The 25,631-nt window shown below is 34.2% G+C and overlaps 1 long non-coding RNA gene across 1 annotated transcript; it reads left to right on the top strand.

The window, feature by feature from the left end:
- The first annotated feature begins 12,318 nt into the window (after positions 1–12,318).
- LOC150029881 (uncharacterized) lies at positions 12,319–13,946 on the top strand. Its single transcript, XR_016527286.1, has 3 exons — positions 12,319–12,717; positions 12,860–12,977; positions 13,741–13,946. It is a non-coding gene; the product is annotated as an uncharacterized LOC150029881 (long non-coding RNA).
- Positions 13,947–25,631: the final 11,685 nt, after the last annotated feature.

The raw sequence follows: 25,631 nt of genomic DNA, 5'->3' as shown, positions 1-25,631 counted from the left end.
GATTATCTTGTTTACGTATACACCATATTTACAAAAGTGGAGATCATATTTGCGACTCTTTCCTAAGTGGAGAGATTATGACTGTTATTTATACAACATACAACGTATTTGTACAAGAATACCATGTATTTCCTTTTAGGTCCATATTGGTAATTTTTGGGATCTACCTCTTTTTTTAAATAATAATAATAAAGAAAATATTTATTCCAGATTTTTTCCTCTATATATTAAGATGACTTTGTATTTTTGTTTAGCTCGGTAGCTTAGATTATTAAATTTTATTTTAGGTTGTTAGATTTTTTTTTTTTAAAATACACCATAATCATAGGGGTTCATTAACATGGGTTTTCTTTTTCTAGTATTAAATTTTAAATAGTACCAGAACTAGTTGTTTGACTATTTCCGAAATAAAAAGTTGTTTGGCCATTTCTTAAGAACCTCGTTTTGTTTTGGTAATTTTTCCAATCGTCTTTCTTAAATTACAAGTTTTGGCCCTTGATTAGTTATGAATTTTTTATGAATAAATTTCTAAGGCTTCATTCGATAACTATTTGGTTTTTGGTTTCTAAGTTTTTGAAAATTAAGTCTATAAGTACTCTTTTTACCTCTACTTTTCTTGCTTTGTCATCTATATTTTACCATTATTTTAAAAAATCAAGCAAAGTTTCAATCTTAAAAAAGTAATTTATAAAAAGCTTGTTTTTATTTTATAAATATTTTAATTAAGTAGTCAATGCTTTTACTTTAGAAATTTAAACTATAGCAAAAAAATTGAGAGAAAATGTTCTTAATTTTTTAAAAACAAAATGTTACTAAACAGTGTCTAAACCATCCAATTTTGACTGTAATAAGTTACTTAAAAATGTATTTTTAGAAAATAATCTCATGTAGTATTAATTTATTAGATACAAAATTAAATTTAATGTCTAATATAACTTTTAATGTTAACATTTATAAATATGTAAGAGACCTATTGGATGCTAAATTTGATGTTTTAGAAATCTATTAGACACACCAAATGAGAACTCATGAATCTATATTAGATATTTTTTTTCAAGTTACGTTCAAGGAATATTTATATAAACACAAATCTATAAATCGTTAGGATAGATTTTTAACCCTTATATAAATTTGTGTCCTAACATGAAGTTTTAGATCCACCACTCTTTTAAAAATAGCCAATGTTTTAAACGTCGACATCAACAAAATTCTAATGCATCAATTTTATAAAAATGTTGATGAAAATATCTAAAGAAAATGTCATTTATATCCTTGGCCACATCCACATCACCATTATTTGGGAAATTGTCACCTTTCTTAAAAACTCGTTCAAATAGCTTTTCTTAGTTCTTCTCGAGCGAGATTGACCAGAGATTTAGTTAAAAAAAAAAAAAAATAGCTCTTTCTAACTGGATTGTTTTGGCCCTTTTGGGCTGAACTTTTTAGATGGATCTCAGGTGATTACTTTTGATATTTAAATTTTTGGAAACATTAATTTTTTTTTAAAAAAAGGTAAAAATATAGAAAATATATAAAATCTCGAGCAAATTAATAGTGAGATTGGTAAATTCTCGAGCCTATTAATACCGAGATTTTATATATTTTTCATATCATTATCTTTTTTTTCTTGCAAAATTATACTTTCCCAAAATTTAAAAATCAAAATGCAATCACCCATCTGAAAAAAATCAAAAAATTCATTTAGAAATTTAGAAATTCATATAATCATAGAAACAAAAATTGACCTAAAATTACAATATAATATTTAGTAGAGATAAAAGAATTTGGAGAAAATTTGAAAATATATGTATAATATTTCGATAGATTATCTAATAATTGGAAAAATTAATAAAATCTTGGCATTGGTCGATCTTGCTCGAGATCCACCGAGAAAAAGTAATTTAAGACTTTTCAAAAAGTATGTTAGTTTTGAAAGATGAAAAATTGAGGGTGCTATTTCTGACAATTTCTCCTATTATTTGGTAATTCAAGGTGGTAGTTTCTAATATTAGTTTCCTTTGAAATGTCAAATCTTCACAAATATTATTTGGTTGGGCTGAGATTTTAGGATTTCTAATATTAATTTCCTTTCAAAGGTCAAATTTTCATAGATAAATTGTCAGAAATAACATCTTCGATTTTTCATCTTTATTTTTCCACATCAATAAAAAGAAAATTATTTCAAATGATAAAATTGTTGAAAATATTTATAAATTCTAGAATCTGTGTATGATAGATATTGACATAGATTATCATTATTTATCCACATCAATGAAAGTTATTTATAATGCGTGTGGTGAATTTTCCAAAAGTTATGAACTTACTTTATTTGGATGAAGATGGATACACAAATGCCAAGAGTGGAACTAATTTTATTATCAAATCTCTTCTCGTTGACACCGTGCCTTGTTAAGTGGACTTAAATCCCAACTTGGTTGAAATGGCCAAGATTTTTCTTTGAGCAGTAAATGAAAACATGAGCTTATCATGTATTCTTATGTGAGTTGGATAAACATTTTTTCCCTTTCTATAGTGTTTTCTGATTGTGACCCCTTTCTATATCCCCTTATTATTATTATTATTACTTAACGAAAAGATGGTTTGCTAATTGGCATTGTGATTGGACATCTGAGTAAGCTGCAAAAAAAAAAAAAAGAAAAAAATTAAGATGATACCGTCCAAGATGCACTCAACTATTAATTATTTACATAGTAGAGGATAGTTCTTGGAAGTTTTAATCAATAGTTTTTTTTTACCTTTTCACAAATGTTTTATATGAACTTAGGTTTCTTATTTTAAGTATAACTCACATGTGTATTTCTTTATTATTAACTGAAATAATTTTTAAGATTTTAAATTAGCGATTCAAATCAAATTATGTCATATGGCAATTGGACTCAATCTATTTCAACCCGAGCTCAAAGAAAATATGGATTGAACAATCTTAGATAATTTAAGCCTACACAAAAGAATGGGAATAAGCCCATGTGGAAAAGTCATGGGTCCAAAGTCAACCATGTCATGCCCTTACATATACAAGGTTTCTTAAGTTAAAGCTACCTTCATCTTGGGCATACAGTCATCCATTTTGTCATATTCATTCACTAATAAGTATGAATATTCACCTACATAAGAATAGTCAAGGAGTTTTGGAGACTCTAGAAAAACAAACATGGTATGAAGAAAACTAGAAGACATGTGAAGCACACTACACTTTGTGACTGTCGAAATGTCTTGAATTTTTTATCTGGTGTTTCGAACAACCAATTGCGGTGATAGGCGCTCTCGAAACCTAAGTTATTTACATATTTTCGATCTTTATGTTATTTATGTTTATGACCTAGGGTTTAGAGAATGTGCCATATAAACTCTCTGTTAGAGTTTCTGAACCTAACTTAGATGGCCAAACGGAATACAAACAATCAGCAGAAATAAATTGAAAGCAGTAAAGAATACCAAGATATATAGTGATTCGACCAGTTTGGTCTACATCCACTTTGAGAACCAGCTTGAATTAATTTATTAATGAGTAATAAAGGAATTTTACAAATTACAGATAATCAACGAATTCACCAATCTGTAATTTCAATATCCACTGATACCGAGAGATCGGTACACAACGTCGCCTCTAACAACTGAGAACAACCCGCTGCAAAACAACCCAAAACAGTGTGCTACCCACCTCTAACCGGCGAACCACGCATAGACCCATGCATATCTCTCACCGTTGCTGGACGTAGCCTCCACGGCGAACATCCCAATCGGACTGCCTAAACCCGGCACTGACGGAAAAAACCCACGTCCATATTGGCGCTTACCATACCGAAACCAGTCCGAACCGCCTGCTACTCCATGAGCGTCCAAGACCGAAACCGTCGGACTGAACTCGCAGCACCTCTGCCTTGCTTCCCTGACCGATATGCTTAGACCGTTTGTGATGAGATGGATTCTTCGCAAGATGAATAGCACTCTGGCTATCGCAATGGACGATAAGAATGAACTCCTGTGACAACAACTCACCAACTATCCTTTTCAACCACACTGCCTCTTTTACAGCTTCACCCACTAAAATATACTCTGACTCAGTAGTAGACAAGGCAACAATTGACTGTAGAGCAACCTTCCAACTGACCACATTACAAAAAAAACGAAAAATGTGACCTGATAGAGACCTTTTGTCAAGGTCTGCAGCGTAATCTGCATCTGTGAAGCCTTCCAACAGTGCTGATTTATCACAATCTCTGCTAAAACACAATGATACACTGGTACTACCTTTCAAATATTGAAGCACCCATTTAACTGCATTCAAATGCTCCTTCCCAGAATTTGATATAAACCTACTTATCATACTCATAGCATATCCCAAGTCAGGCCTAGTACAAATCATCAAATATATAATACTTCCAACAACATTACAATAGGGAATATTAGCCATATCTAACCTTTATTGTTTAGTAACATGAAACTGAGACGATGAAAGCCTAAAACGAGATGCTAAGGGTGTCGAAACTGCCTTACAACCAGACATATTATACTTCTCAAGCAGTTAATTATGTATATAATCTCCTGCGAAATGGTTAACAAACCTTTCTCCCTATCTTTTTTCACATCCATGCCTAGGATCTTTTTCAGTTCACCTAAATCTTTCATTTCAAATTCACTACTCAATCGTTTCTTGAGATCACAGATTTCAGAATAATCCTTAGACACCAAAATCATATCATCTACATACAGAAGTAGATAAGTATATGTACCTTTCTGAGATAGTTTCCAGTACACCCAGGCATCATATGAGCTTCTGTGAAACCCCTGCTTCAGAATAAAGGTGTCAACCCTGATATACCATTGTCTCGGCGATTGCTCCAGTCCATAGATGGACCTGTGAATGCGATAAACCATGTCTTCCTTTTCTTTCACCTCATAGCCCTTAGGTTGAGCCATGTAGATCAATTCCTCCAATTCACCATGAAGGAAAGCTATGGTGACGTCCATATATTCAACAAACATATCAAAGTGAACAACAATAGATAAAATTAATCGAATGGATGAATGCCTCACCACCGGAGAGAAAATCTCACTCCCTCATTTTGAGTGTAGCCCTTGGCTACCAGTCTAGCCTTATACCTGGGCTTGCTATCACCTCCTGTACCTGACTTGATTTTATAAATCCACTTTGACTGAATGAGTTTCTGATTAGGATTCTTTGGAACCAATGACCATGTCTAATTCTTTTGCAACGAGAACAACTCTGCTTCCATAGCATCCTTCCACTGTTCCTTCGAATCAGATACAATAGCCTCCTCAAAAGTAAGAGGCTCTGCTTCAATACTGTCAGCTGCACAAATAAGAGCATAAGCAACTAAATCAGCATAACCATACCTTGTAGGACCTTTCCTGACCCATTGAGGACTGTCACGTGTAAGCTGATAGTTCTGTACGTCACTGCTACTTGAGCTTTCTTCACCAAAAGCTCCCTCATCAATCAAAGTCCTTTGTAGTTGAGGTTGTCTACCATCAGAACTAGATGTTGATCACTGGAATCACCTGAACTAACTGATGGTTGTGCTTTAGAATCAATTCTAACCTCTACCTCAACCTGATCAATTGTCTGTTATTTCTGTTGCTCTTTGACATGAAATGGCATCTCTGTTTCATTAAAGGTCACATCTCTGCTGATAATGCATTTATTTCTGCCCTCTTCCAAGCACCAAAGTTTATATCCTTTCACACCCTAAGGATAGCCAATAAACATATATTTCAGTGCCCTCTTATTAAGCTTCCCTTCCTTAACATGAGCATAAGTTGAACATCCAAACACTCTGAGACGATCCAAACTTGGAGCTTTTCCTGTCCATATCTTCTGAGAAGTCTTTAGGCCTAAAGAAGAAGTCGAACTCCTATTAATAAGATAACAGGCTATTTGGGCCACTTCCCCCCAAAATTTCAAGGGTAATGAAGCATTTTTCACGAGGCATCTTGTATGCTCCATAATTGTTCTATTGAACCTCTCAGCTAAACCATTATACTGTGGAGTGTACGTAACAGTGAAATGCCTTGTAATTCCCTCAAATTTGTAAAATTTATCAAATTTGTGATTCACAAATTCTAAACCATTGTTTGTCCTCAGATACTTTACCTTCCTGCCTGTCTGGTTCTCAACCTACTTTTCCATTCATAAAATTTCCCAAAAGCTTCATCCTTCTGTTTCAGTGGATACATCCACACCTTTCTTGACAAGTCATCAATGATTGACATAAAATATCTCAAACCTCCCATAGAAGGTACCTGTATAGGACCCCACAAATGTGAATGAACATAATCCAAAATTCCTTTGGTAGAATGTTTCCTTTTCCTAAACTTCACTCTGGTAGACTTTCCCATTATGCAATGTTCATAAAATGGGAGTTCAATGCCTTTAACTCCCCCAAGCAAACCTTGCTATGAAAGAGCTTGAAGACCTCTTTCACTCACATGAGCCAATCTGTTATACCATAACATAGATTTATCTGTTTCTTTCCCATATGCAACAGCAGCACTACCTGAAACTGCAGTACACTTCAACAAATAAAGACCATTCCTCAAGGTCCCCTTCAGCTTAACCAAAGAACCCTTGATAACCTTCAGAACTCCATTTCCAGATTTATAGGAATAACCTGCTCTATCTATTTCGCCTAGAGAAATTAGATTTCGTTTGAGTTCTAGAACATACCTTACATTTGTAAGAATTCTGATCATACCATCATGTATTGTAATTCGAACTGACCCAATTCCTTTTACATCACAAGCACCATTATCACCAAGCAGAACTGATCCCCCATCATTTTCCTAAAAGTCAATCAAGAAATCCAGATTAGGAATCATGTGAAACGTGCACCCTGAATCCATGATACAAGCATTCTGAATGTCCCTACTGGACACCATCAAAACCTCTGCCGAATCATACCCATCAGTAATATTTGCTGCACTAGAATCCCCTGTATGTTTGCTACTTGATGCTTCCTTACTCTTATTCAAAGGGCAATTTTTTTCTAAAGTGTCCTTTATGACATATGAAACACTTTTTGTTTTTCCTCTTTGATTTCGACCTGGATCTCGACTCTTTTCCTTTTCCGTTATTTCTTTCATTTATACCTCTGGCCATGAGTAACACTCCATCCTTGCGTTCCTTTTTAATCTCGAAATTTCTCGTTCTCAAGGCATCCAATACTACATCCATGGACAATGAATCTCGTCCATATTTAATAGCTTCCTTAACTTCCCAATACGATTCTGGCAAAGAATTCAGAAGAATAACTGCTTGATTTTCATCCATCTTTTCACCGATGTTATTGAGATCAACTATAATCTTCTGAAATTCATCTAGGTCATCTTCTAAGCCTTTACTTGAGTCCATCTTATATCCAAAGAATTTTCCCTTTAGATATAATTTATTTGGCAAGGACTTAGTCAAATAAAGACCTTCCAGTTTCTTCCACAACTCCACTGCAGTAGTGGCCTCATCTACTAGCCTAAGCACTCCATCTGACAGACACAGAATATCGTCGAATAGGTCATTTCATCCGTATCCCTTTTTTTAGCTTCTGTAATTGTTGGTGGAAGGTTATCTTCGTTTATGATTTTGGCTACCTTTTGTTATACCAGAATAGCCTTAATATTTTCCTTCAGGACGGTGTCTCTTTTGAGTTCACCATTCTTGAATCAGATCCTAATTATTCATTTATTGCCTAAACACATCTTTGAGCTTTATAGTATCTGATACCATATAAGATAACACGAACTTTCATCTTAAAACCAATCAACAAGGAGAGGCGGAGTACCCCAATCTATCTTATAGAGGTCCCATGAATTTTACAATGTGATATCCGATAAAAAAAAGAAAAAAAAAACGATTCAAGAATGGTAAATCTGAAGAGGCATCATCTTGAGGGTGCATTTTAAGGATCCCACATCAAAACAAATTAAGGGATCTCACCAGGTGTTTATAGGATACAATATGGGTCCATCCTCTAATGGCGAATTGTTTTCTTAGATAAACCACATGTTAACTAATATTACTATCCGTTCAAAAACAACATGAACAAAAAAATGAACTTTTTAAGAGTAAACTATATTTAGTTATTTCTTTTTATTTTTAAGTTTGAGCAAGAAAGGGAACATGTTGCTTCTGCTCTTGAATGTTATATGGAGCAATATGGTTGTTCAGGGGAAGAAGCTTGTGTTGAACTTCATAAACAAGTGGTTGGTGCATGGAAGGACATAAACGAAGCATGTCTTCATCCAATCAATGTTCCAATGCCTGTTTTAATGCGTGTTGTGAATTTGTCAAGAGTTATGAACTTGCTTTATTTGGATGAAGATGGATACACAAATGCCAAGAGTGGAACTAAATGTCTTATCGAATCTCTTCTCCTTGACCTTGTGCCTTGTTAAGTGAACTTAAACGCCAACTTGGTTGAAATGGCCAAAATTTTTCTTTGAGCAACAAATGAATACATATGAGCTTATGATGTATTCTTACGTGAGTTGGATAAATATAGGTGAAAAGTATTTTGTACAAACATTTTTTCCCCTTCTATAATGTTTTCTTACTGTGACCCTCGCCTCTATTACTATACGTCCCCTTATGTTTCATTTTTTGTTTCTTAAAGAAAAAGATCACTACAGGAAAAAAGGCTTACGATAGTTTCAAAAAAAATGTTATAATACGCCTTTTATAGCATTTATACAAAATCGTGACAACCCATGCTATTAAGAATATGAGATTTTTTATAGTATTTTTAAAATGCTATAAAAAGTCAGAAGCATTTAGTTACATGGTATCAAAATTCTTCTTTAAAGGACTTGATAAGGGCTATGAAATGTTATATTTTTTTAATAGCCTTTTGTAAAAGCTGTAAACACAAATTTTAAATAGTTAATTTGATCTTTGTAAAATGAAAGATAATAATTTGAAAAACCTATAAAATTATTTTTGTTCTTTTTGTAGTTTTCATAAACTTATATAGTTATAATTGCACCTTTTATAGCTTATCGAATATATATGTTCAAATTGATATTGTTGTGTTTTATACTTCACTCTACACTAAAAAAAAATAGTTATAATTCACATAATCAAAATATCTATATATTTAAATAAATATTCATACAAGATTCATAATAGAGATAGGCAAGGATGAAAGTTCACTCCCCCATTACTATACATGCCCTTATTATGTTTTTTTTTTCTAAAGAAAAAAACGGTTTGCTACATGGCATTATGGTTGGACATAGCTGGAAAAAAAAAAAAAAAAGAAGATGGTACAGTCCAAGATATATTGAAGTATTAATTATTTATTTATTTACATAGTTGAGGATAGTTCTTGGAAGTTTTAAGCAATAGGTTTTTTTTTTAACTTTTCATGAGTGTTTTTTATGAACTTAGGTTTCTTGTTTTAAGTATAACTCACTTGTGTATTTATTTATTATTTAGCTGAAATAACAGCTTATAGACCACATGAAATTAAATAAAAAAAAAAAAGGAATCTGTTACCCTTTTAACACTATCAAAGTATAGATTGCATTAGAAATTTGGATAAATCATAAATTGCCATGTCATAATTTGAATTAATGATAAAAATATGTTTGTATAAAATTTGATATAAATTTTAAATTTATATGTATCATTCAAATTAAATTCTAAGACATGAAAACTAAGTTAGCGAATCAAATCAAATTATGTCATATGGCGATTGGACTCAATCTATTTCAACTCGAGCTCACAGAAAATATGGATTAAACGAATCTTAAATAATTAAAGCCTAATAAAAAGAATGGGAATAAGCCCATGTGCAAAAGTCATGGGTCCAAAGTAAATCATGCCATGCCTGTGCATATAGAAGGTTACTCAAGTTAAAGCTACCTTCATCTTGGGCATACAGTCATCCATTTAGTCATATTCATTCACTGACATGAATAATAAGCATAAATATTCACCTACATAAGAATAGTAAGAGAGTTTTGAAGATTCTAGGAAAACAAACACCATATGAAGACAACTAGAAGACGTGAAGCACACTAGGTTTTGTGACTGTCGGAATGCACCTTAAATTTGTTATCTGGTGCTTCAAACAACCAATTGCAGTGGTAATGCTCCCAAAACCTAAATTATTTACCTATTTTACATTTGTATATTATTTATATTTACGACCCTAGGGTTTAGAGAAATGCGCCATATAAACTCTCTAAATTACAAAGGCACATTCATTATGTGATTTTGTATTCTTCTCCCTAATAAAATTATTCTCTCTCTGTCATGTGGACTTTACTAACACAGTATTAGTGAACCGTGCAAATCTTTGTGTCGATTCTCTACTTTTATGTTTTTTATGTATTCTTTATTTGACAATTTCATAATAAATTGGTATAAGAGCCTAATGGTTCGAGCTTGAAATTACACATATGTTATGCAAATTAAGATTTCCATTGTGAATGTGAAAATTGATAAATTCATTGGAAGGAAGAGTTCCGGTCTATGATATATCAAGATGTGATCCCTAATTAAGCACCAGGGGTTGTGGGGACTGTTGACTGATAAATCGAAAAAAGTAGTCATAGATGACGAAGAATGACAGACTCTAGAGAAGAAGGCCCATTCAACTATCATGTTGTGCTTGGCTGATGACAACATTATGAGGTCGCAGATGAAGAAACAGTTGTTAGTCTTTGGTTGAACTTGGAAAGTCTTTACATGACAGGTTGTTAATTTAAGAAATTGCTTATGAAGAAACGCCTGTATCATCTACATGTGTAGGAAGGTACATCTCTTTGAGATCATCTAGACCAGCTAAATAAAATTTTGTTAGATTTACATAACGTAAAGAATAAGGTAAATGATGAGGATGATGCCTTAATTTTGTTAATATTTTCGCCCTTGTCATATGAGAATTTTGTTGACTCTTATATTGGAAGAAAATAAACTCTGACCCCAGAATGTAGCTAGTCAAGGTACAAGTCAGGCATCTAGGTTAGTTGCTATAGGGAGAAAGGGACATGGGAATTTTGGTAAAAAAAAAAAAAAAAAAAACAAACTACAAGCATAAGTCTTTAAAGTCCAAGGGTCCTAAGCCGGATGATATTTTTCATTACTTTCCAAAAAAAGGACAACAAAAAAGTAGAATGTCATAATAAAAATAAACGTTGGACCGGTATGGCAACCCTAGATGGGTAATGAATAGGGTTTAATTAAATTTTTTTCTTAAAGTATGCTTAATATAATCTAATTATATATTTTTAAATTAAATTGATAAAAACTCTAGTTTATGCTAAATAACAAGATTGATGAAAGTTATGTAATAATATACTCAATTAATCTCAACTAACAAAATCAAACAATTAAAATCAAATGCAAAAATAACTAGGAAAAAGATAGAGAAGAAGACACCATAGTTTTTGTAGTGGTTCAATCAAACACGACCTACGTCTACTTTCCCAAGCGCCCCTCAGTACTTGATAAATAAAATCTTCTTTTGACCCTTTCCATGGATGAGAGCCAAACTGCTACCTTGCTCCTTCAAGTAAAGCCACACACGAGCAAATAAAATTGAACATGTTTTCAAGTAAATTATATTTACTTTGTTTTTATTTTTCAATTTGAGCAAGAAAGGGAACATGTTTCTTCTGCTATTGAATGTTATATGGAGCAATATGGTTGTTGTAACATCCCCATTTTTTTAGGAAAATTTAAGTTAATTATATCAAATTACTGAGTTTTAGTTTTCGAATCTTTGAAATTTGGAAACAAATTGTTACAGTTGAATAAGTTTTATTGGTTAATGTGGATCCTTTGAGTATGAGTTTTTAATTAATTGGAATGGATAATTGAATTATTTGTATAAGAAATTTTGAGTTTTTGTAAAATTTGAAAGGGAAAAAAGGAAATTGTGGTTTTAAAATTTTACCCTATATAATTTTGGAATTCGAATCCAAAATTTAAGCAAAGAACTAGGAAAAGATAATTCATTTATTTAGAAGTTATTAAATCAAGTATCTAAAAAGATTTTAATTTTAATTTAAGTTAATTTGGAAAGTTAGAATTTAATTTTGAGATTTAGGATTTTTGGAAAGAATTGAATTAAAGTTGATGAATTTATTTTGAGGTTTATTTAATTAATTGGAGAAGAGGTGAAAGATTTGAGTTTGATATGACATATTTATCAAGGAAAGAATATATATATCTATTTGTGTGTATATGAGTTTTGGAATTTAAGAAAAGGAAAGGAAATAATATTATATAAATATATATATATATATACATTATCTATGTATTTGTGTGGTGGAGAATTAAAAAGAAAAGAAATATGGAATTTTCAAACCCCCACTTTCTCACATTCTCTCTAGTTTAGACGAACTTCAACTATCGCACCACCGACGTCCACATCTTTTCTTCTGTTAAGTTGCAACCGCGCCGCTCCGACCTTCATGTCGTCGGATTTGCTCACCATTGGTCCTCTTCTCTTACAGTCGTTGTCCTCTGTCAAATGTCGTCATGAGGTTCGTAGTTTTGGGATAAGATCTAAATGATTTTCATGGTTTTTTTGAGGATCTTGAATACCCAATAAATAACGTTTTTAATTATCATTTCAATCATGATTTTGGAGGTAAATTTGAAAGTTTGAAGGAGTTTAAAAGGTCGTTAGCATGTTGTCAAGCAGAATTAAGGTGATTTTGGCAAAAATTTTGGTAAGATTTTGGGCTTTGTGACTTGTTCAGTTCGAATGTAATTTATACGAATTAAGTTATTAAGTTTTATTGCTGATTTTGGCATGATTAAACGCTTAGGTGTGAACCTAAAGGTTAAATTTTATTTTTGTTTATGTACTAGGATTTATTTCAAAGATTGTGGAGATTAGAAGGGGTTAGTTACTCAAATATTTGGCTCGATTAAGGATTCAAGAATTTCACAAAGATTCAATTGTTTTTTCGTTCAACCTAATATCAAGGTAAGTAATCTTACTGCTGGAACTGCCCACGGGCTGGACATTAGATATATGCCAGCATGATAGATGAATATTATGATAGAACGATAACATGATAGATGGATAGTATAGTATGACCGATATTTGTTCTTGTATGAGAAACTGAAAGATTTATTTGTGCACGAGAGACTTGCATTGTAGTAAAAGATTATACTTGATTAACTGAGGGTGTATTTGATATAAGGATATAATGACATATATGCATGCTGTATAGACATGATGTTGAGGTGTATACATATATTATAAAACCGTATTGTAATAATTGTGTTGTCGAGACTGTGATAGTGTCTTTACCGATTAGTTAGGTACCCACTAGGTATTGTATTTCCTTCAGGATTCACCAGATTGTGTTTCCTTCAGGATTCACCAAATTGTGTTTCCTTCGAAATTCATTAGATATTGTGTTTCCTTCGATATTTGCCAGATTGTCTTTCTTTCGGGATCCACCAGAGTGTGTTTCCTTCGGGATTCACCAGATATTTTGTTTCCTTCGAGATTCACTAGATATTGTGTTTCCTTTGGGATTCACCAAAGGTAGTGGGCATACTGAACTACAGTAGGATAGAAACCAGTTTTGCATGTATGTATGTATCTGATGAGGACTAGAGCAATTTTTATGTTCCGCCAGAGGTAGGCATCTAGAGGACATAGATGCCTAACCCGACCCCATTAGTGGGGTTACTTACTGAGTATTTTATATTCACCCTTTCTCTTGTTTATGTTTCAGGAAAGGCAAGGACACACTGGCGAATGACAAGAAGAATCCTTGAACGAGCCACTGGGGACCAGTTTTATGCTTCCGCTTATGATATTTACATTTCTTTCCATGTTTTTCAACATTCGATTTGATGTTTGAAACTTACTATTAATATTTGTTTTTAGACCTAATTATTATCATTTATGATTTATGGGTACCCTATCGTCTTTTTTTAATATCTAAATTTAGTGAAGGTCTTTTGAGTTCAACTTATTTATTTAGCATTTATTTCATTATAAAAGGATGTCGTTTTAAGTTCCATGCATGCATGTGTTTAGTAATAGCTTAACTTGAGTCCTAGGGGGCCGGGTCGTTACAGTTGTTTAAAGGAAGAAGCTTATGTTGAAATTCATAAACAAGTGGTTGATGCATGGAATAAACAAAGCATGTCTTCATCCAATCAATGTTCCAATGCCTGTTCTAATGCGTGTTGTGAATTTTTCAAGAGTTATGAACTTGCTTTATTTGGATGAAGATGGATACATAAATACCAAGAGTGGAACTAAATTTCTGATCAAATCTCTTCTCGTTAACCCTGTTCCTTGTTAAGTGGACTTAAAACCCAACTTGGTTGAAGAGCCAAGATGTTTCTTTGAACAATGAATGAATACAAGTCGCTTAAAAGTACAAAATAAGCTAGTTTTATTGCCATTTTCGTCTGTAAAAGCTTATCATGTATTCTTATGCGAGTTGAAGAAATATAGGTGAAAAGTATTGTGTACAAACAATTTTATCCCTTCTATAATGTTTTCTTATTGTGACCCTCGCCCCCTGTTGACATAAATTTAATCAACGGCGCCATAAGCTTGTTACGCAGAGATTGAATATGAATGATCTTATGTCATACAACGCATGGATGATTGTGATGATATGTGATACTACTTCTAGATATGCGTTATTAATGAATGTTCTTGTAGTATGTTATGCGTTGTCACAAGTTTTCTTGCATTGAAACCAAGTATAATTTCACTGCAAGTTTCTCGATGTGATCCGAGGCCGAACACAGGGACTGTTTTAGATTAATTGCGTTATATTTGTGATATATGGGACTACGGGTTTTTCAATTTAATAAAAGTGTTATTTGTACATGCGATAAAGTAAATTGTGCAGTAAAGTAAAGATACGCGATAAAAATGCGATAATAAAGTAAATTGCGATGAAAGTAAGTGCGATAAAATAAACCTAAGCTACGATGATACAAGATACAGGTTACATGATACAAGATCTCGAGGTTGAGACTGACTGTGAAGAATATAAAAAGATCGTGTTGTGTGGTGACAAGGCTTATGTGCGAAACAGAAAGTGAAAGGATAATTAATATAAACAACGCAGGTTTCTTAATTGCGTTAAAGATATAAGTATGGCAAAGCTTTCCCTTGGCGTACACCTCTCGGTAATCGGCCACGTTTCCTACATCTCTGTAGTGAAACAGAGACGAACATAGTGAACGCAAGGTTGATTCCATCCCTGGAAGTACTTCTTGCTTTAGTTAACGCATTCTTCTAACCTTCTCCCGACAGATCAGAATTACATCTTCACTTCTGCTCTCACAGGTGAATTTGCCATCCGGCATGCTTTAGCTAAACATCTTTATTTCTTTAGCACAGATTAAGTTACTTGTTTAATTCATATTAATCACCAAGGGATTACGAAAACATCATGGAGAAAACGATTAATAGAGGAACAAAAATAGACAGAAATGTGGAAATGAAAGTGATCATGATATTTAATTATAAAATCAAGCATTTGATACATGGTTGTGAATGATTTAGACTAAGAAGATGAAATACAATTGATGAATAAGAGTTAGAAATAGATACAGAAGAGTGCCAATATCTTGACACCGATCTGGATGGAGAGATTGCTTGCCGGCGTAGATGGAGTGAACGGAAGGATGAGCTTTCCTCTTAGGCTTGCTCAACTGGTAGAGTTGATCTAGGTAAAGAGCTTCACGGTGGGGATTTGGAATGATTCGCCCTGAGACTCACCTCTCGGCCTTGTCTCTTTTCTTTCTGGATCTTCTCCGATCAGCACTCAGATCAACCTCTCTCTCAATAGCCTCGTATCAATTATCCTGTGTATCATGTATATCTTTTAGTGAATTCTTTGAGGGTATTTATAGGTGAAAGCTTTGACTCTCTGACTTGTGGTCCCCACTTTATTGTTATGGAAATTCCAAGAATGGTGAAATATATATTCCTTTTATTATGCAATTAGTTCGTCGAAAATGCACAACGGTTAGTTGTACACGTGTTAGAATCCTCCGTGATTGCGCTGCTAATTTGCATCTTCGATCGTGTGCCCGCATGCAGTGTTATTTTTATTACTGCATATTGTTGAAGTTCAGCTCTGGATCGATTGTCCCATGCGCCATCATTGCAGTATTCGTCTATTCATTCCTAGATAATGGGCACAATGCGACGTAGATAAGTTATTCTTTCTCTCTTGAGCCATGAGCGCATACGTTGACTTGATTTCCTGCAAAACGGACTTGAAATATTCTTTTGTACCATCGCAATGGTGTTAGTGGGTGTATTGACGATAATTTGTAATTATTGTATTTCTTAGCTAATTTCTCTAGAATTGACGCAACTTTCTTCTCTTTTGGCCACAATATCTAAATAAAGCAGTATAAATAACTTGTATTTCTACAAGTATCACACCCCCAAATTTAGATATATGCTTGTCCTCAAGCAGATCTTCTACTAAGGAAAAATTACTCAATTCCTATCCTAAATTTTGCGTCGATTGGTTGCTCCGAATGCTCCACTTAGGCACATACTTAACAGCACAATTTTCTTCTATCCTTGCTAATTCATATCAAAGCCTTACTTTATTATTCTATACTACAAATTTCTGATAAAAAATGCTTTTCTAGTTTTAAAAAGAATGTTTACCTTCTTTATCAACTTGATGTGTCCGTATGCGGTGGTCAAACTTTTTGTGTCATTTATTAGAGACTGTTGATCATGGTTACACTCTTCATTTTGGCTTGTTCCCACAGGTGTCATGCGAACATCCAACCACAATTGTATGCCAATTTCAACTTTAACTCATGAATTTCAGAGGAGTTGTCTCTCATTTCTTTTGTTTTCTTTCTTTTCTTTTTCACATTGCATTGTTCTTGGAAACCCACCTTCGTTTTGGCTTGCTTCCACGGGTGTCATGTGAACATCCAACTACGAGCGGGTTCCTTTCACATCTAACTCTTATCAGGTTGGGAATGTTTTTGGATTTTTCCTTGCGCTGACATTGGAGTTGATATGATTTTTCTTTTTTTGAAATGAAAAATGAATGCATTTTTCTTAAAGACCGCATAATCTTGATCTCATCTGCTCAGACCTTCCCCACCCCCAAATTTAGAGATGCACAAGGTTCTCATTGTGTTGTTTGGACAGAATAGACAAACACTTAAAAAAAATTTCAAAAAGAAGATTTGAGCAGAACTATGAAAGATAAAAGGTAAAGTACTGCTAAGCTACGAATTAACTAAGTGTTAGTTAGAAAGTACAAAGTATGGGAAATGTTTCTAAGTGTATGCATATTATACATCATAGCAACCCAATGAAAAACACAAAAAGAAAGATTAAGAACATCGCAAAGTTAACAAAGGATGATAAAGAAAAAGGCACAGGCAAATAGAGAGAATGGCTATTTATTTGTAATGAAAATTCACTAAGTATATAAATAATTAAAAATTAACACAATACAAAAAATTGTGGCCTATACCCAGTCTTGGCTGCAATATCTAAATAAAGCAGTATTAATAACTTGTATTTCTACAAGTTATCACCCCCATTGCTATACATCCCCTTAACTAAAAGAAAAAGTTGGTTTGCTACGTGGCATTGTGGTTGAAAATTTGCTTAAGTTACAAAAAAATTAAGATGGTATAATTTATTTATTTATTTATTTATTTATTCACATAATAGATGATTGTTCTCGAAAGTTTTAATCAATAAATTTTTTTCCCTTTTTATAAGTGTTTTATATGAACTTTTCCCTTTTTATAAGTTTTTTATATGAACTTAGGTTTTTTGTTTTAAGTATACCTCACATGTGTATTGTTAAGAAATATGTATGGAATAAACTTTACATTCTTTTACAACCACTTTGTAAACATCCTATATAAAGGATCCTAGCTAGAATATTCAGCATATGTAACAAGTAGAAGTTCATAGATACTTATCTTTGTATTACTTCCAGATCTCTACAAGAAATAATAAATTTCCAACTCCTTCGTGAATGAAGGTCACTATTGTCAAACCATGTTAAACCCGGTTGTTCTTCTTCTTTCTCTCTTTACTCTTCATGTACTACCATTTCTTCATCTTCTTTGTTGTCCCGAATGACAAGATATTCACATTAAAAATCATAAATCACTCAAATATAATGGTCAAAAAAAAATTCAAGAGGGGGTGTTGGAGTTGATGACAAAAATCTCGTACGATCCTGTAGTTTATAAACACTTGTTTGAACAAACGCTTGTGAGTAATAACATGAGATATTTTCTTCACTGTTGTCTATGAAATATGAGATATTTTATTTGCATTTACCATAAATTAATAAACTGAGATCCCTGGTTGTCGTTGTAACTTAAGCATGTATGTGGAGACATACAAGTGAATCATGTCTTAAGTGATAACCTAAATAGTCTATAATATATGGATAAAAGAGGGAAACCTTATCCTAGTGACACAACGGATACGACCCGTTTTGTAGATGTTACAAGTGTTGTAAAGTGCTACAGATGGTATGATCCTAATCAATCATGTGGAGACATGCGAACGGGGGTGTCCTATACCAAGAAGTTTGTATAAGACCGGATCACGAAGTGTTTAATCTCGTTATATAATGTCGTTCATGACAGAGATTTTCATTTCACTAGAATGACCATAGGTAACATGAACTTAATCCTGAGTGAGTTGGAAACTCTTACCCATAAGGGCGGTTCTTTGATTTGCATGGGTGCGAGTGGCCACATTGCCGACTAAAACCTACCAATTTGGGGATTCGTTTGATTGGGAAGCTGAGAACTCAGCTACACATGATGGAATTCACTCCTTCCCCAAAGCAGGGATAAGTAGATAGATTGCTCCCTTAAGGGTTGATTTTGGGGCTTGAACGATGTGGTGCCACACACCTTCTCATCGCCCGAGAGGTGTTCACTCATAATAGGACTATCATGTATTGTTCATTAGAGAAATCAGTGATACTTAAAGAGTTAGATGTAACTATAATGGCAAAATGGTAAATTGGTCCAGCTGTACTTACGAGCAATCTTTGAAGTGTTATCATACTATTGACTGGTTATATCAAATGGACATATAAATATATCTGTAGTGAGAAGAGTGCAGCTGTCGATCTTTAGTCGAGTGCTCGACAGTTAACGAATGGTGGATCTCGTGATTAAAGAGTTTAGTCAGTTATTCACGTACCATCGAAGCTTCAAGCTACAGGTTCATAAGGTCCCTTTGGTAGCTCAATGGATTCAAGTTGAGAATCAGATTTGGGTTAGTTTGAAGTGTTCAAATTAATAAAAGGTAGTTTGACTATATATGTTATAATTAAACTGGTTCAATTATATGTGATATAATTGATATGATGTATGAGATACATCAATTGGAGAAATTTGATATAAATATGATTTATATTAAGTAAAGGAGAAAAGGACTACGGTTTAAATGTTACATATGATGTGATATTAAAACTATAGGTTATAAATATAATATGATAAGTTAGTTGTTATATTTATTTATAATTAAAACAATTATATGATAATTGTGGGTGGTTTCTCCTTTAACTGTTCGTAAAAGTGAGAAGTTATGTTCAGTTGTCATAACTGAAGGATAAAGTGAAAAATGTTTTTATTTTTGAAGTGATCGCTTCATTAAGTGCTTTTACTAATCGTTTAGCCGACTAGAGACTACACGATAGCCTTCTAAGCGAGAGCCTAAACGATCGTGTAAAGTGTCTTTTACTAAACGATCGTGTAGGCAATCTAGCGTGATTTACTAAGCGATCGCATGCAAAGCGAGATTTACTAAACGATCAAGTGTGTTTTTCTAAATGATCGTGTACCTACTATGTTTTACTAAATGATAAAAAATTACAGTCTATGTGATAGACATTACCTTCTGCCATTTGCTTAATCGTATAGTTCGATTGTTGCCTGTCTCTATCCTTCTACCAAATCTAACAGAGTCTACACCTCCTGGATTCTCACTCCGAGAATACCAAGGTTATCGAGTGGTGGTGTCTAAGAGATTGCTTGTTCATGAAGAAGATTTTTCGTGATCTAAGTGATAGTGAGAGATTAGTTAAACGATTGTAGCGGCAGCGAGAGGTTGCTATTCCAGTGATCACGAGAGTGAGAGTTTCATAGAAGAAGAGTTCTTCAATGGTATGTCTCTCGTTCCTTTTTTTTTTAGATTTCTAAAGCCTGTTGTAATTTTTTCTAAGATGCATAACTAGTTTGTATGTTTGTGAATGCCTGTAATTTTGTCACAATGGTCTTCGAAAGATCTTGCTTCTTCTCATAGGTTCTCTTTGATAAGAATTCTTTCAATCGGTATTAGAGCTAGGATCTGATATTCCACCATTGCTGTGTAGAATTGCATTTACATTCTTGGTATGTGTTTAAGCATGTCTACATTCTGTTTTAGTGTTAAATATGTTTGTGGATGTGGATTAATGGAGTTTCTGGGATGATTGTCTCTGGTTATTGAATTATTTTACATTTTCAAAGTTAATTGTAAAGGTCTCTATGTTTTTAGGCATATTGACTTGCTATCGAGTTTGTAATTCAAAGAGTTTGAGTCAGTGTGAGTCGTTCGTGATGAAGCTTCAAGGCATGGAGATACACATTACTTCGAGGAAGAAGAAGACTAAGCGTTGATCAGATCATGTCAATGATAGGGGTAAGCGATCGTTGAGTATGTGATACTCAGCTACAAGGTTGACGAGCACGCACTAAATGATCGTGTAGGTCAGCATGCATCATTCCATAGTCACTCACTACACGATCACGGGGTAAATGTTACTTATCGCTTGCTCTTCGATCGTCTAGACAATCATGCTTCACAACATCGTAGTCGTCTACACGATCATTTAGACATGCATTTAACTCTGTGCGTTGAACAATTGAGTGGCCTTCATGCTTCATTGCATAGTCAAAGGCACTCGATCGTTGCTACACGATCATGGTTACTTACCCACTTTTACTAAACGATCAGGAAGAAGTCTTCGCCTAGGCTATTCAAGACCCAGTTTCCTTTGAACCGGTTTTCTTGGTGGTTTAATGTAATGAAGCTTTTTTGCTTCTAAATTCACTCCTAGATACATACAAAGATGTAAAGACAGCCCTAATGTATGGAAGAGATTCTGTCACTACTCACATAATCATTTCAGCACTCAGGTTTAAAGAAATGGAATTAATAACCATTAAAGAACAAAAACCTAGTACTGAGGGATTATTTGTGAATGGCAAGTCTAAGCACCACGATAAAGAGAAGGGTAAACAAGCCAACATAGAAGAAGACAAAGAGAAGTCAAAGATTAGATGCAAGTATTGCAAAAAGATTGGGCATCTAATCAAAGATTGTAGAACCTTAAAGTGGAAGAATGAACAGAAAAATAAAAACCAACAATAGAAAAGTTAGTCCATTCAGTTAGGGGAAGCCTCAGTAGGGGAATATTCATTCTTCTATTCAGATGTCGTAGCTACTTCAAATCAATGGGGTGGCAGAGAGACTGGACAGAATTATCCTTAAAAGGCTTAGGAATATTTTATTAGATGCTATCCTACCAGAGAAATTTTTGGCTGAAGCAGCCTCTCATACAGTTTACACATTTAACAGATGCCCTCATGCTTTTCTAAACTTGCTCACTCAAGAAGAAAAATGGACCAATCACTCACCTAATCCCAGTAACCTAAGGGTCATTGGGTGTATTGCTTTAGTGCACTAGAGTAAGGGAAAGTTAAATGCTCGAGTAGTAAAATGCATGTTTTTGGGGTTCAGTTAAGGGGTAAAAGGCTTTAGACTATGGCATCCAATTGAGAAGAAGTTTGTAACAAGCAGAGATGTTATTTTTAGAGAGACAAAATTTTTTATGAAGAAATCTAACCCTACTAATCTAACACCTCAAGATCAGATAGAAACAATTGAGGTTGAGCACTCTCTAATGTCTACAATAAATCCCTCAAGCTCAAATTCTAATAATTCCAGTGGTAAGTTACCTCATAATGAAGAAGAATAGGAATAGAAAGTTTCTGACAATGAGCAAAAGTGACCAGACCTAAAGGACTATACCCTAGCTACATATAGGCAAATGAGAACTATAGTACCACCTTCGAGATATGATGACTATTGAGGATGATACCTTAAACTCTTGTTGGGTTCTGTAGTTTGTAAATAATATATGTTATTTTCTTCACTATTGTCTATGAAACATGGGATGTTTTATTTGCTTTACCACAAACCAATAAACTAAGATCCCTGGTTGTCGTTGTAACTTAAGCATGTATGTAAAGAAATACAGGTAGATCATGCCTTAAGTGATAACCAAAATGTTCTGTAGTATATTGATATAGGAAGGAAACCTTATCCTAGTGACGCTACAGATGTGGCCCACTTTGTAGAATAGTTACAAGTGTTGTGACTTGCTACAGATGGTCTGATCCTGATCATTCATATAGAGACATGTGAGCGGTGGCGTCTATACAAAGGAGTTTGTATAAGACCGGACCAACGAAATGTTAAAGTCTCATTATATAACGCCGTTCATGACAGAGACTTCATTTCACTAGGATGACCATAGGTAACATGACCTCAATCCTATGTGAGTTAGGAACTTTTGCTTTTGAGGGCGGTCCTTTGATTTGCATGGGTACGAGTGGCCATATTGCCGACTCAAACCTATCACTTTAGGGATTCGTCTGATTTGGGAGCTGAGAACTCAGCTACACAAGATGGAATTCACTCCTTCCCCAAAGTAGGGGTAAGTAGATAGATTGCTCCCTTAAGGGCTAATTTCGGAGCTTGAATGATGTGACACGACACACCTTCTCATGGCCCGAGAGGTGTCCACACATAGTAGAACTATGTTGTATTGTTCATTAAATGAATCAGTGGTACTTAAGAAGTTAGATTAACTACAGGGGCTAGTAAATTGGCCCAGTTGTACTTATGAGTATCTGTGAAGGATTATTGTACTGTTGATTGGTTATATCTGATGGACATAGAAATATATTTATGGTGAAAAGAGTGCAGTTTTTTGTCTTTAGTGGACTGCTTGGCAGTTAACGGATGGTGGATCTCGTTGCAAAAGAGTTTAGTCAGCTATTCACATACTATTGAAGCTTCAAGCCACAGGTCCATAAGGTCCCCTTGGTAGCTCAATCGATTCAAGTTGAGAATCAGTTTTTGGGTCAGTTTGGAGTGTTCACATTGACAAAAGGAAGTTTGATTATATATGATATGAAGTAACTGGTCAATTATATATGATATAGTTGACATGATGTATGAGATACATTAATTGGAGGAAAATGATATAAATATGATTTATATCTAGTGGATGACAAAAGGATTATGGTTTATATGTTGCATATGATGTGATATTAAACTTGAAGGATCTCATATCTAAGAGTTCCATGAGCGTGTTCAGATCGCTCTGATCTCACCGCGACTGAAATACATATTATACATCTAAAACGTACAGTTATGCAAACAAAAACTAATTATCGACATGTTAAGAACAAAATAAATAACAGGAGATAGAGTTCCATACCAGTTGAAGACAGTCTTCACACTTCGGAACTCCAACGCCGCGGAAACCTCCACGCTATCTACCAACGACGGAAGCATCGACTGCAGCAGCAAGAACAACCACAAACTCATGACCACAACGGGGACGACACCAGAACTAAACAGCCCTGATTATTCTCGGAGTGAAAATCCAAAGGGTGGTCTTTGGTGAATTTGGTAGAGGAAGGAAGAACACAAATCGTGTAGGCGCTAAACATGTGGGAGGGAAGAAAACGCTATCGCATGGAAGAAAACACTATCGCAGAAATGTTTATCGTTTAAGAGGAGCTATACGATCATGTACGATTTACTGAACGATCATTAGGAAAAGGTACACGGTCGTTTAGTAAAACTGGCACACTATACGGTCGTTTAGAGAAGCTATCCGATCGTGTAGAAAATAGTGTGTGATCGTTTAGGCACGAGGAAGATAATCATTTAGGTGGAGAGTGCTTTCATATAGGCTCTCGAAAACACTTAAGCGATCAAATTCTTTGGACGATGATCGAACGTTCACTTAAAAAATGAAACAGTTTCATTACAATAACCAACTCATTCCCACTAACCTACGTCAAAAATTGAAAATTGGCTTAATTATCATATAATTAACAAATTAATTAATTAATAAATATAATCATATTATATTTTTATCCTACAGTTTGATATCACATATCTACTATAATATTTTCTCCTCAATTTGATATAAATCATATTTATATCTGATTTCCTTTAAAATAATGTATCTGATACATTTAGCCAATTATATCATATATAATTAAACTTCCTCTTGTCAATCTGAACATTTTAAATTAACCCAAATACTGATTCTCTACTTTATCTAAGCTACCCAGGGGACCTAATGGACCTGTGGCTCGAAGCTCCAACAGTCTATGAATAGCTAACTAAACTCTTTAGCCACAAGATCTACCATCCGTTAACTGTCAAGCATTCCATTAAACACCAACAGTTGAACTCTTTTTACCATAGATATATTTCTGTGTCCATCGGATATAACCAATCATGAGTACGATGACCCTTCGCAGATGCTCGTAAATACCGCTGGGCTAAATTAGCGTTATGTGCCTGTAGTTACATCTCACTCCTTAAGTACCACTGATTCCTCTAATGAACAATATAACATAGTCCAACTATGTGTGAACACCTCCCGGGCCAAGAGAAGGTGTGTGATGCCACATCGTTCAAGCCACGAAATTAGCTCTTAAGGGTGCCATCTATCTACTTAACCCTGCCTCGAGGAAGGAGTGAATTCCATCTTGTGTAGCTAAGTTCCCAGCTCCCAAATCAGACGAATCTCCAAAATGGTAGGTTTGAATTGGCGACCTAGCCACTCACACCCATAAAAATCAAAGGACCACCCTCATTTGTAGGAGTTCCCAACTCATTCAAGATTGAGGTCATGTTATCTATGTTCATCCTAGTGAAGTAAAGTCTCTGTCATGAACGGTGTTATATAAGAAAACGTTAACACTTCGTGGTCAGGTCTTATACAAATTCTTTGTATAGGATGCCCCTGCTCGCATGTCCCCAACACGAATGATCAGGATCAGACCATTTATGACAAGTCACAACACTTGTGACCATTCCACAAAGCGGGCCGCATCCGTAGTGTTAACAGGATAAGGTTTCCCTCTTATATCCATATATTACATACCATTTTGGTTATCACTCAAGACATGATCCATTTGTATGTCATCACATACATGCTTAAGTCACATACAGATAACAAGGGATTTTATGTTTATTAGTTTGTGGTAAAGCAAATAAAATAAGTAACTGAGCAAAAATACAAGATGTGATGTAAATATCATATATTAACAACACAAGCATTCGTACATACTTTTTACAAACTAAAGAACACGAGACTTTAGGACATCAACCCCAACAAAACTATATATTATAAATAAAATATGATTATATATTTTTTCAATTGAATAATTATGAGATAATTGTTGGTGGTTTTTCCCTATTGTCGAATGAGATAGTGGGAGGTTGGAATCAGTTTTCGTAACTAAAGGATATAACGAAAATAGTTTT

Source organism: Benincasa hispida, unplaced genomic scaffold, assembly GCF_027475165.1.
Source record: "Benincasa hispida cultivar pf3 unplaced genomic scaffold, pf3_genome.v1.1 HicScf84, whole genome shotgun sequence".
In the NCBI taxonomy this organism is placed as follows: domain Eukaryota; kingdom Viridiplantae; phylum Streptophyta; class Magnoliopsida; order Cucurbitales; family Cucurbitaceae; genus Benincasa; species Benincasa hispida.
The sequence above is the reverse complement of the archived record's forward strand: the minus strand, read 5'-3'. Positions and strand labels throughout refer to the sequence as shown.